Source organism: Heterodontus francisci, unplaced genomic scaffold (genome assembly GCF_036365525.1).
Source record: "Heterodontus francisci isolate sHetFra1 unplaced genomic scaffold, sHetFra1.hap1 HAP1_SCAFFOLD_430, whole genome shotgun sequence".
NCBI lineage: Eukaryota > Metazoa > Chordata > Chondrichthyes > Heterodontiformes > Heterodontidae > Heterodontus > Heterodontus francisci.
In genome coordinates, this window is record NW_027141009.1 from 754408 (window position 1) to 766892 (window position 12485).

The 12485-nt window shown below is 46.1% G+C and overlaps 1 non-coding gene across 1 annotated transcript; it reads right to left on the reverse strand.

Moving 5' to 3' along the window:
• Positions 1-2722: 2722 nt before the first annotated feature.
• Positions 2723-2804, reverse strand: trnas-gcu (transfer RNA serine (anticodon GCU)). The gene has a single exon. It is a non-coding gene; the product is annotated as a tRNA-Ser (tRNA).
• Positions 2805-12485: the final 9681 nt, after the last annotated feature.

Below are 12485 nucleotides of genomic sequence, written 5' to 3' on the forward strand. Positions count from 1 at the left end.
AGTCTACTATCAATCATCAGCAAAGTGATGGAAGATGTCACCAACAGTGCTATCAAGCACCACACACTTAGCAATAATTTGCTCATCGATGCTCAGTTTAGGTTCTGGCAGGGTCTCTCAGCTCCAGGAAATAATTTGGCAGATAGGGTAGAATGTGGGAAAATGTGAGGTTATCGACTTTGGTAGGAAGAATACAAAAGGAAAATATTATTTTAATTGTGAGAGATCACAGAATGCTGCGGTGTAGAAGGATCTGGGTGTCCTTGTACATGAATCACATAAAGTTACCATGCAGGTTCAGCAAATAATTAGGAAGGCAAATGGAATGTTACCCTTTATTGCAAGGGGGATGGAGTATAAAAGTAGAGAAGTCTTGCTACAAATGTACATGGTGCTGGTGAAACCACACCTAGAGCACTGTGTGCAGTTTTGGTCTCCTTATTTAAGGAGGGATATACTTGCATAGGAGGCAGTTGAGAGAAGGTTCATTGGATTGATTCCTGTGATGAAGGTGTTGTCTTATGAGGAAAGTTGAGCAGGTTGGACCGATACTCATTGGAGTTGAGAAAAATGAAAGGAGAACGTATTGAGACATATAAGATTCTGAGGGGGTTTGACAGGGTAGATGCTGAGAGGATGTTTCCTCTTGTGGTGGAATCTAGAACTAGGGGACACAGTTTCAGATTTAGAGGTTTTTCATTTAAGAAGGAATTTCTTCTCTCAGAGGGTCATTAATCTTTGGAATTCTCTACCGCAGAGAGCAGTGGAGGCTGGGTCATTGAATATCTTCAAGATTTTTATCTACAAGAGAGCCAAGGGTTATGTGGGCAGGCAAGAAAGTGGGGTTGAGGTCATGATCAGGTCAGCCATGATCCTATTGAATGGCGGAGCAAGCTCGAGGGGCCAGATGGCCTACTCCTGCTACTAGTTCTTCTGATCTTATGTTTGTATGATCTCATTGCAGCTTGGTCCAAACAGAGACAAAAGAGTGGAATTCCAGAGGAGAGGTGAGAGTGATTGCCCTTGAGTGAGTGTGGCATCAAGGATCCCCAGCAAAATTGAAGTCACTGGGAATCGGGGGAAAACTCTCCACTTGCTGGAGTTAGACCTCGCACAAAACAAGATGGTTGTGGTTCGTGGAGGCCAATCATCTCAGTCCAGGACACTGCCTCAGGAGTTTCTCAGGGTAGTGTCGCAGACCCAAACATCCCAGCTGTTTCTTTGACGACTTTCTCTTCAACATAAGTCAGAAGTGGGAATGTTAGATGATGACTCACAACTCTTCAGATACTGAAGCAGTCTGTGCCTGCAAGCAGCAAGACATGAACAACATTCAGGCTTGAGCTGATAAGTGACAAGCAAGCTTCTGGCCACACAAGTGCCAAGCAGTGAACATCTCCAATGAGAGAGAAAAAAAATCTACCTTTTGATATTCAGAAGCATTATCATCGTTAAATCCCCCACCATCAACATCTTGACCAGAAACATAACTGGACCAGTCACATCTATGCTGTGGCTATAAGCGCAGGTCAGAGATTACGAATTCTGCAGCAAGTATCTCACCTCCTGACACCCCAAATCCTGTCCACCATCTACAAGGCACAAGTCAGGAGTGGGATGGAATACATCCCACTCAACAACACTCAAGAAGCTCAACATCATCCAGGACAAAGCAGCGCACTTGATCGGCACCTCACCCGCCACCTTAAACATTCAATCCCTCCACAACCAGTAAATAGTGGCTGCAGTGTGTACCATCTCCATATGCACTGCAGCAACTCGCCAAGTATCCTTCAACAGCACCTTCCAAACTCGTGACCACTGCCACCTCGAAGGACAAGGGCAGCAGATGCATGGGAACTCACTCCCTGCAGGTTCCCCTCCAAGACACTCACCATCCTGACTTGGAACGATATCGCCATTTCTTCACTGTTGTTGGGTCACAATCCTGGAACTCCCTCCCCAATAGCACTGCGGGTGTTCCTGCACCATATGGACTGCATCAGTTCAAGAAGGCAGCTCTCCACCACCTTCTCAACGGCAATAGGAATGGGTAACACATGCTCGCCTTATCAGCGATACTCACACCCAAGAATGAATAAAAACCAAATCACTCTCCACAGATTCCCCACAATCTGGGCATGGACATTTACTTCAGGAGCACAGAGCTTTATATCACTGCAACATGTGTTCCAATCTTCATATTCTGTTCACTTTTCACATTATTTTCTCCCAGTCCACGAGCTTTTATTAATTCAGTATTCGGGTCTCTGCTCCACCGCCGTTTCTAACATCTCACCTCTGACAAAAAATCACTCTGATCTATCGTAGGTACTAAATGACCCCTCATTTTAAACTCCATCTGCCAAAGCATTGCTCACTCACTTAATCTATCAAGTAGATTTGAAAATAAATTTCTTGCCAAAGGATAATTTTCTGCATCTGCTCCCTCGCCATTTGCTTTTCCCATTTGTCTTTCACTTGGTGCAAATCGAGAGAAAGTAAAGATGGAAGGAAGGAGGGGAGGAGAAATCCTGTTCCGTTTCGTGATCTTCATTCCAGTGCAGTTTGGGTGAAGAATTCCAATTGTCTGTCTCAATTTTAATAAAGTATAAACAATTCTGGAATCACTGTCTGGACAGAGACAAGAACAGCTTTCGAGGCTGACTTTCCAAATAATCTCACCCAACATAAACAATACACGAAACAGTTCATAAACTAACGACAAGGATGAGCTTCGAACCCACGGGTGCAGAGCACAATGGATTAGCAGTCCATCACCTTAACCTCTCGGCCACCTTGTCAGTTGAAGCAACGCAACTGTCACCTTCAGCACAGCTTCTGGCTGTGCAGCCAGCTGTGGAATGATGGAAATATATCTTCTGTTGGTAAATGATGTTGGGAATGGAGCGGTGTGAAACATTTCCAGACCATGTCCAACACGTTTCTACTCAGTGTGAAAACCCACCACGGAAAGACTGGAACATACAATCAATTCAACACATCATGATTAACATCACTCAGACACCGAACCATTAGGTCACTGACGAAGTCATGATGACCGAATTTCTCATGAAATTACAACTGAACTAACTGACTGGAAGAATTGCTTAAACTCCACATGATCAGAGAGACACAGCCTCAGGCCGACTTGGTGGGTGGTGCAAACGGATATCACTGCTTCTGATCTTCACCAGAACAGAGAGTGAGATGTGACATTGATCATCAAACAGACTGTGAGAGAATTCTTTTGGGCCTCCTTATCTCGAGAGACAATGGATACGCGCCTGGAGGTGGTCAGTGGTTTGTGAAGCAGCGCCTGGAGTGGCTATAAAGGCCAATTCTGGAGTGACAGGCTCTTCCACAGGTGCTGCAGAGAAATTTGTTTGTTGGGGCTGTTGCACAGTTGGCTCTCCCCTTGCGCCTCTGTCTTTTTTCCTGCCAACTACTAAGTCTCTTCGACTCGCCACAATTTAGCCCTGTCTTTATGGCTGCCCGCCAGCTCTGGCGAATGCTGGCAACTGACTCCCACGACTTGTGATCAATGTCACACGATTTCATGTCGCGTTTGCAGACGTCTTTATAACGGAGACATGGACGGCCGGTGGGTCTGATACCAGTGGCGAGCTCGCTGTACAATGTGTCTTTGGGGATCCTGCCATCTTCCATGCGGCTCACATGGCCAAGCCATCTCAAGCGCCGCTGACTCAGTAGTGTGTATAAGCTGGGGATGTTGGCCGCTTCAAGGACTTCTGTGTTGGAGATATAGTCCTGCCACCTGATGCCAAGTATTCTCCGAAGGCAGCGAAGATGGAATGAATTGAGACGTCGCTCTTGGCTGGCATACGTTGTCCAGGCCTCGCTGCCGTAGAGCAAGGTACTGAGGACACAGGCCTGATACACTCGGACTTTTGTGTTCCGTGTCAGTGCGCCATTTTCCCACACTCTCTTGGCCAGTCTGAACATAGCAGTGGAAGCCTTACCCATGCGCTTGTTGATTTCTGCATCTAGAGACAGGTTACTGGTGATAGTTGAGCCTAGGTAGGTGAACTCTTGAACCACTTCCAGAGCGTGGTCGCCAATATTGATGGATGGAGCATTTCTGACATCCTGCCCCATGATGTTCGTTTTCTTGAGGCTGATGGTTAGGCCAAATTCATTGCAGGCAGACGCAAACCTGTCGATGAGACTCTGCAGGCATTCTTCAGTGTGAGATGTTAAAGCAGCATCGTCGGCAAAGAGGAGTTCTCTGATGAGGACTTTCCGTACTTTGGACTTCGCTCTTAGACGGGCAAGGTTGAACAACCTGCCCCCTGATCTTGTGTGGAGGAAAATTCCTTCTTCAGAGGATTTGAACGCATGTGAAAGCAGCAGGGAGAAGAAAATCCCAAAAAGTGTGGGTGCGAGAACACAGCCCTGTTTCACACCACTCAGGATAGGAAAGGGGTCTGATGAGGAGCCACCATGTTGAATTGTGCCTTTCATATTGTCATGGAATGAGGTGATGATACTTAGTAGCTTTGGTGGACATCCGATCTTTTCTAGTAGTCTGAAGAGACCACGTCTGCTGACGAGGTCAAAGGCTTTGGTGAGATCAATGAAAGCAAAGTAGAGGGGCATCTGTTGTTCACGGCATTTCTCCTGTATCTGACGAAGGGAGAACAGCATGTCAATAGTCGATCTCTCTGCACGAAAGCCACACTGTGCCTCAGGGTAGACGCGCTCGGCCAGCTTCTGGAGCCTGTTCAGAGCGACTCGAGCAAAGACTGTGAGAGAATACAACAGAATAAAACACATGGAGAGACACTGTGGAACAACAAATAGATTTGATTGGAATGTTGAAATTTTGATTGGAATGGATAAAACACCAGAAACAGCAGATTAAAGCGGGATTCTCATCATTATATTGATCTGAGACAGAAAAGATAAACTGTTGGAAAGAAGAGAAGAGGGAAGAAAAGAAAGGATGGAATGTTCAATTTTTTCAGTTTTTTCACTCGCCCAGCTGATAAAAAAGGTTGCAAATAACAGAGAATTTCAACAAAAAGGGAGATTAAATGTTGCTGAAACCTTGGATCGAAGGATGCCCCAACAGATCACCTGTTTAACAGTCTCATCACTGGGGGATTTCAATCTGTGAGCAATATTATTCTCTACTTTTTTTGTTAATTGGTCCCAGAACTGTCACTTGGAATTAATATCTGTGTTCCGACTCCTGAATAATAAAATTGTGAGTTTCTCGTTATTTTCTGGACACAGTTCCTGCTGTAAGAACTAAGAACTCTTTTCTAATTTACACAATACTCCAGACACAATCATCAAGCCTGCTAAGCTAGCATCCTTGGTGCTGCTCTCTCTTCTCCCAAACTTCATCTCATGTGACTGTTCCATCATCACTCTGACAGTAGTAGGGGTTGATCCCACTATCTTCAGCATTAACCCTTTACATCCTTAAACCACACTGTCTGTCCAAAAAAAATGGGTGCAGGGAACTTCCTTCATTGATCAAAACACCAACAGCAGCACAGTGGCGCAATGGTTAGCACCGCAGCCTCACAGCTCCAGCGACCAGGATTCAGTTCTGGGTACTGCCTGTGTGGAGTTTGCAAGTTCTCCCTGTGTCTGTGTGGGTTTCAGCCGGGTGCTCTGGTTTCCTCCCACCTCCAAAAGATTTGCAAGTTGATAGGTAAATTGGCCATTGTAAATTGTCCCTAGTGTAGGTACGTGGTTGGAGAATGGTGGGGATGTGGTAGAGAATATGGGATTAATGTAGGATTAGTATAAATGGGTGGTTGCTGGTTGGCACAGACTCGGTGGGCCGAAGGGCCTGTTTCAGTGCTGTATCTCTAAATAAGAAAAGTAAAATAAAAGCTACCAGTCGTAAATCAACTCAAACCCATTAGAGAGATAGAGGGAGACTGTCAGAGAACTTCCTGCATCCAGTCCTGACCCTGTCACACTCAGCAGCTTCTCACCCAGACCCCACTCTCATCAACACTGAACATTGTTACCGAGACCCTTCAAATACTGTTTATAAAAGGTAGAAAAATTCAAACTTCAACACAGCTAGATTGAATAGAACAAAGTTTAATATCTTCTCGTCGTCACTCGGTAACCACATGAGACAGTCCTTAAATCAGTAGCATAAATTATCAGCTGTAAGAATGTTTGTCATTGGGTTGAATCATTTCTGTGTGAGGAATGTTCCAGCATCATAAACCAGGGGAACGTGTTGACTGAACTGTGTCTTCATCTCTTCTGGACAGTTCATCCTTCATTCTGCTCTGATTCACTTTACCAAAGCAGATCGACAGATTCTCAAATCTGGAGACTGGGTTTTCTTATTTTGTTCCTTTTGATTTTTCTTGCTCCTGAATGATAATATATTCCAACCTCGGATCAACCTTGCCCTGTGTCCCAGTCTCGGTTAAAAGCGACAAATAACGGCACCAACATTCTGAAACAGACAACACGGTCACATTCTGCTTCAGTGAGATTAATGCTGAGGCAGTTTCCGTGTCGAATGCGATTGTGAACAAATTTCTCTCGAGGAAATTGTGAGTGATCAAGTATTTGCACTGAATTTCTGTGCAAGAAGGGACAGTTTCAAACAGCCATTCCCAAATCACTTCCTTCACAAAGACAAAGGTTGTGCTGTCTTAACGTGTGAATCAACTTCACAAACAAATTTGAACTCGAAGTTCAGGAGAAGACAGAGATGTGAATGATTGACAGTGTAATCTTTAAATCATAACTTTCCATTTCTTCGTTGAAGCGAGGCTCATCCCGAAGCCACTAGAGATCGCGGAAAGCAACAAACTTGGATCCAGAAATCAGAAAAGTAGTGAAACAGTTGGTGAGTACATTGTGACACTGAAGAATTTATCACCACATTGCAACATTGGCACATTCTTAGACCGTACATTATGAGACAGATTTGTGCTTATATTGGTGGATGAGGAAAGATACTAAACACACAAAATCCCAATTTGAGCTGGTGTATAAGATTGCTCTTTCCACGGAGATAGCATCAAAGAATGCTCGTGAATTGCGTCCTATGCCAGTGACAGTAACACACTTCAGAGGAACTTAAACACACTGGTAAAATGGGCTTTCACACAACAGATAAAATTTTACACAGAGAAGTGTGAAGTGATACAGTTTGGGAGGAAGAATGAGACAATGTACACCAATCTTTTTTGATCAAGGTTTGAAAAGGTTGCTAAGAGCAAACAGGACACTTGGCTTTATTAATAGAGGCATAGAGGAAAAGAAAATAAGTTATGCTAAACCTTTATAAAACACTGGGGCTGAATGGCCGACTCCTGCACCTCCACGGAAAGCTTCCACTACAGGCTCGTACACCCTCTTCAGGATCACTCTCCATACATCCCGCCACTCCACGCACGGATATCTCCCTCAGGATCAGATCACAGCTCCACAGTCCTGCCACATCCAGTCGTGAATGGTGGTGGATAATTATATAACTAACAAGATGAGGAGGCTCCAAAAACATTCACATCCTCAATGATGGTGGTGCTGAGCACGTCAGTGCAAAAGATGAAGCTGAAGCATTTGCAACCATCTTCAGTCAGAAATATTAAGTGGATTTGATCTGTGCTAATTTCAGCTCGTCATGCTCGCTGGTGCCTTGGTTCTCTGGTGCTAATTTCAGAGCAAATCATGCAGCTTGACAATTGGAGCCAAAGAAAAAGACACAGGAGAGGTTGAAAGTGCCAAAACCTGGGATTGAACCAAGAACTGCTGAACTGTTTGTGAAGCACGAACTCAACAAAGCTATTTCAACAACAGACTAAAGCCACCATTCTGTCACTGCTTTGGAAGACAATATGTGTCATTGAAGTGAATTAAAGTCAATTAAAGTGTTTGTAAAAAGTTACAGAACACAACATGTGAGTAATATTCCCCATTGTTTTCTCAGTACTGATGGATTGTGAAGTGGGAGACAGCCAGAAGTCCCACTGTGCCACACTGACCCTGAGCTGTGAGTGAAATGAGATAAAGTTCAATCTTTAGCAGAGAGATTCTGGAGAGAGGTAAGAGTCCTGAATCAAGGAAAGACTTTCTGACACAATAAAAGCAAAATACTGCAGATGCTGGAAATCTGAAATAAAAACAAAATGTGCTGGAAATACTCAATAGCTCTGGCAGCATCTGTGGTGAGAGAAACAGAATTAACGTTTCTGGTCTGTGACCTTTCATCAGAACTGACACAGGTTAGAAAAGAATTAGGTTTGAAACAAGTGAAGGGGAGGGGCATGTGGGAGAACAAAGGGGAAGGTGTTTGATAGTGCAGAGGGCAGGAGAGATTAAATAACAAAGTTGTCCAGGGACAAAGGTAAAGGGTGTGTTAATGCTTGTGGTTGCCTGACACCAGTCATGCTCTGATGTTATTGAACACAATGTTCAATCCACAAGGCTGTCGAGTGCCAAATCAAAAGGTCAGGTGCTGCTCCTCGAGGTTGGGTTGATTTTCACTGGAACACTGGAGCAGGCCAAAGACAGAAATGTTGTCATGAGAGCAGGGGGGAGTGTTGAAATGGCAAGCAACCAGAAGCTCAGGATCATGCTTTCGGCCTGAGCAGAGGTGTTCCATCTAATCTGCGTTTGGTCTCCCCAGTTTAGAGGAGACCGCATTGTGAGCAGTGAATACAGTATACATAACTGAAAGAAGTACAAGTAAATCGCTTCTTCACCTAAAAGGGATGTTTGGGGCTTTAGATAATGAGCAGAGAGGAGGGAAAAGGGCAGGTATTATATCTCCTGCGATTGCATGAGAAGGTGCCTTGGGAAGGGGACGAGGTGTCAGGGTAATGGAGGAGTGGACCAGGGTGTCGCGGAGGGAACAATCCCTTCAGAATGTTGACAGGGGAGGGGAGGATGCGTTTGGTGGTGGCATCACGCTGGAGGTGGCTGAAATGGTGGAGGATGATCCTTTGGATGTGGAGGCAGGTGGGGTGGAAAGTGAGGACAAGGGGAACCCTGTCGCAGTTCTGGGAGGGAGGGGAAGGGGGAAGGCAGAGGTTGAGAGTCCTGTCAATTACAGTGGGAGGGGGCGGGGTGGGAGTAGTTGAAATCTGGTGATATTGTTGAATTTAATTTCAAACACTCGTTGAACTCTCTGCTGATGAAGACTGAAAAAGGGAAGAACAACCACACAACAAGGGTCTCAAATCCAAGACCCTGAGGTTAAAAGTCTCATGCTCTACCAACTGAGCTAACAAGGCCTGATACAGTACTTCTACTCTGTCTGTTATTGGACGGATGCAGCTGTTGGCTCCACCCCAAGGGCGGGAATTTGTTCCACCAACTATGAAGCAGTTTCCCATCAATTCCCCAGATTATCAGTAAATCCACTTCCAGAAGCCCCAAAGTGTGATATATTCCTCTCACTCATCAATAATAAAACTGAAATCTTTTTACCTTCCAAATGCTGCCATCTATTTTGTCAGTATTTATTTCTCTCTCCTTTTTATTTAGTTCATGCATTTCTTCAGAATTTTTTTTTCAATTATATCTGAGGGAAGAAATGAACAGATCTGGCAGCTCAAAACTGGGCATCCATGAGGCAATGTGGGCCATCAGCAGCAGCAGAATTGTATTTAAACACAATATGTTACCTCATGGCCTGGCATATCCCTAACTCTACCATTACCATCAAGCCAAGGGAGCAATAGTGGTTCAATGAAGTGTGCAGGAGGGCATGTCAGGAGCAGCACCAAGCAGACCTAAAAATGAGTGAAGCTACAACACAGGACTACTTGCATGTCATATAGCAGAAGCAGCATGCAATAGACAAAGCTGAGTGATCTCACAACCAACAGATCAGATCAAAGCTCTGCAGTCCTGCCACATCCAGTCCTGAATGGTGGTGGATAATTAAACAATTAACAGGAGGACGAGGCTCCACAAATATCCCCATCCTTAATGATAAGGGAGACCAGTATATCAGTGCAAAATACAAGGTTGAATCATTTGCAACGATCTTCAGCCATAAGTGCCAAGTAGATGATCCACCTCGGCCTCCTCCTGAGGTCCCCAGCATCACAGGTGCCAATCTTCAGCTAAATCGACTTCACTCCACATGATGTCAAGAAATGGCTGAAGGCTCTGGATACTGACAACATCCTGGCTGCAGTGCCGAAGACTTGTGCTCCAGAACTAGCCACGCTGCCCGCCAAGCTACAACACTGGCATCTACCCAGCAATGTGGAAAACTGCCCAGGTATGTTCTGTATACAAAAGGCAGGACAAATCCAACCCGCTCAATTCCTGCCCGATCAGCCTCCTCTTGATCATCAGTAAAGTGATGGAAGGTGTCGTTGACAGTGCCATCAAGCAGCACTCACACAGCCATAACCTACTCACCAATGCTCATTTTGGGATCTGCCAGGGCCAGTTAGTTCCTGACCTCATTATGGCCTTGGACCAAATATGGACAGAAGAGCTGAATTCAGGAGGTGAGGTGAGGTGACAGTGACTGCTCTTGCCAAGGGCATCAAGGAGCCCTTGCAAAATTGAAGTCAATGGCAATCAAGGAGAAAATTCTCCACTGGTTGGAGTCATAACTTGCGCAAAGGAATATGGTGCTGGTTGTTGGTGGCCAATCATCTCAGTACCAGACATCGCTCAGGAGTTCCTCAGGGTAGTGTCCTAGGCCCCAACCGTCTTCAGTTGCTTCATCAATAAACTTCCTTCCATCATAACGTCAGAAGTGGAAATGTTCACTGATGATTGCAAAATGTTCAGTTGCATTAGTAACTCCTCAGATACTGAAGCAGTCCGTGTCCACATGTAGAGAGACCTGGACAATATCCAGGCTTGGACTGATAAGTGGCAAGTAACATGCACGCCACAAAAATGCCAGGCAATGACCATTTCCAACAAGAGTGAATCTAACCATCTCCCCTTGACAGTCAATGACATTACCATTGCTGAATCCTTCACTATCAACATCCGGGGGTTTACCAATGAGCAGAAACTGAATTGGATCAGTCAGATAAATACCGTAGCTACAAGAGCAGGTCAGAGGCTGGGAATTCTGCTGCAAGTAACTCACCTCCTGTCCACCATCTACAAGGCACAAGTCAGGAGTGTGATGCAATACTCCCCACTTGCCTGGATGAGTGGAGCTCCAACAACACCAAAGAAACTCAACACCATCCAGGACAAAGCAGATCACTTGATCAGCACTCCATCCACTACTTTAAATATTCAAATCCTGCACCACCCGTGAACAGTGGCAGCAGTGTGTACCATCTACACGATGCACTGCAGCAACTCACCAAGCCTCCTTCGACAGCACCTTCCAAACCCCCAACCTCGACCACCTAGAAGGACATTGGATGAATGGAAACACCACCATCTGCAAGTTCCCCTCCAAGTTACACACTGTCCTGACTGGGAACTATATCACCATTCCTTCACTGTCACTGGATCAAAATCTTGGAACTCCCTTCCTAACAGCACTGTGGGTTTACGCACAACACATGGACTGCAGCAGCTCCAAAAAGGCAGCTCACCACCACCTTCTCAAGGGCAATCCAGGATGGACAATAAAGGCTGCATTTGCTGACAACGCAACCACTAGGTGGCACAACTCGCTTTCGCCTCCTGCTTTGCACCGGCCGCTTCCACCCTCCACAGTCGCTCGCTCCAGACCTCGCTGCACCCCCGCCCACTTCCCTGGCCGATTGTCACCCGATCATGTCACCCCATTCTCCAGTCGTTCGCACACTCCCCACCCCACCTCCCCTCCAGCCGCTGGCTCCAGGCTGCGCAGCTTCCCTTCTCTCGGTCAATTGCTCCCATGTTTGTCCAGTCTCCACGCGCCGCCCGAAGAAGCAAGGTGGGCTGCAAAGTGTGACGTAGGATTGAGTAGTGAGTGGCCAAGAGGAGGGAAGTGGCACGGCCTAGAGCTAGCGGCTGGAGCGGGGGTTGGGGGGCAGAGAGCAAGCGGCCATAGAGCTGGAAGACGCGAGTGGGGAACAATTGTCCAGGGGAGCATCGAGGTGTGGAGCGAGCGGCTGAGGGGAGGAAGCGTCGAGGCCTGGAGCGAGTTGCCGAGGGGGTAGAGCTCCAGCCTCAAAGTCTCCTATTCAGCCACTTCCTTCAGCTGAGTGAAGGGCTGGATACCCGATGACGCTTTAGCGCACATGTGCGAAGATAGACCAGGCGCGAATATGCGATGATGTTGGCGCTGCGCAATGACATCATCCTCCGCATGTGCCACTTAATCCTGGCAAGATGTAGCTGTGTCTATGCACAGCTTGGCACAGTCCGATGATGTCAGCGGGCCGTTGCATTGACAGGAATCACATTGTGTCAGCAGTGCCCACATCCCATGAAAGAATAAAAAAGAGATTTACCACAATGGTAGCAGGGTGAGGGATTTCAGTTATGTGGATAGATTGGAGAAGCTGGGGTTCTTCTCCTTGCAGCAGAGAAAATTCAGAAGAGATTTG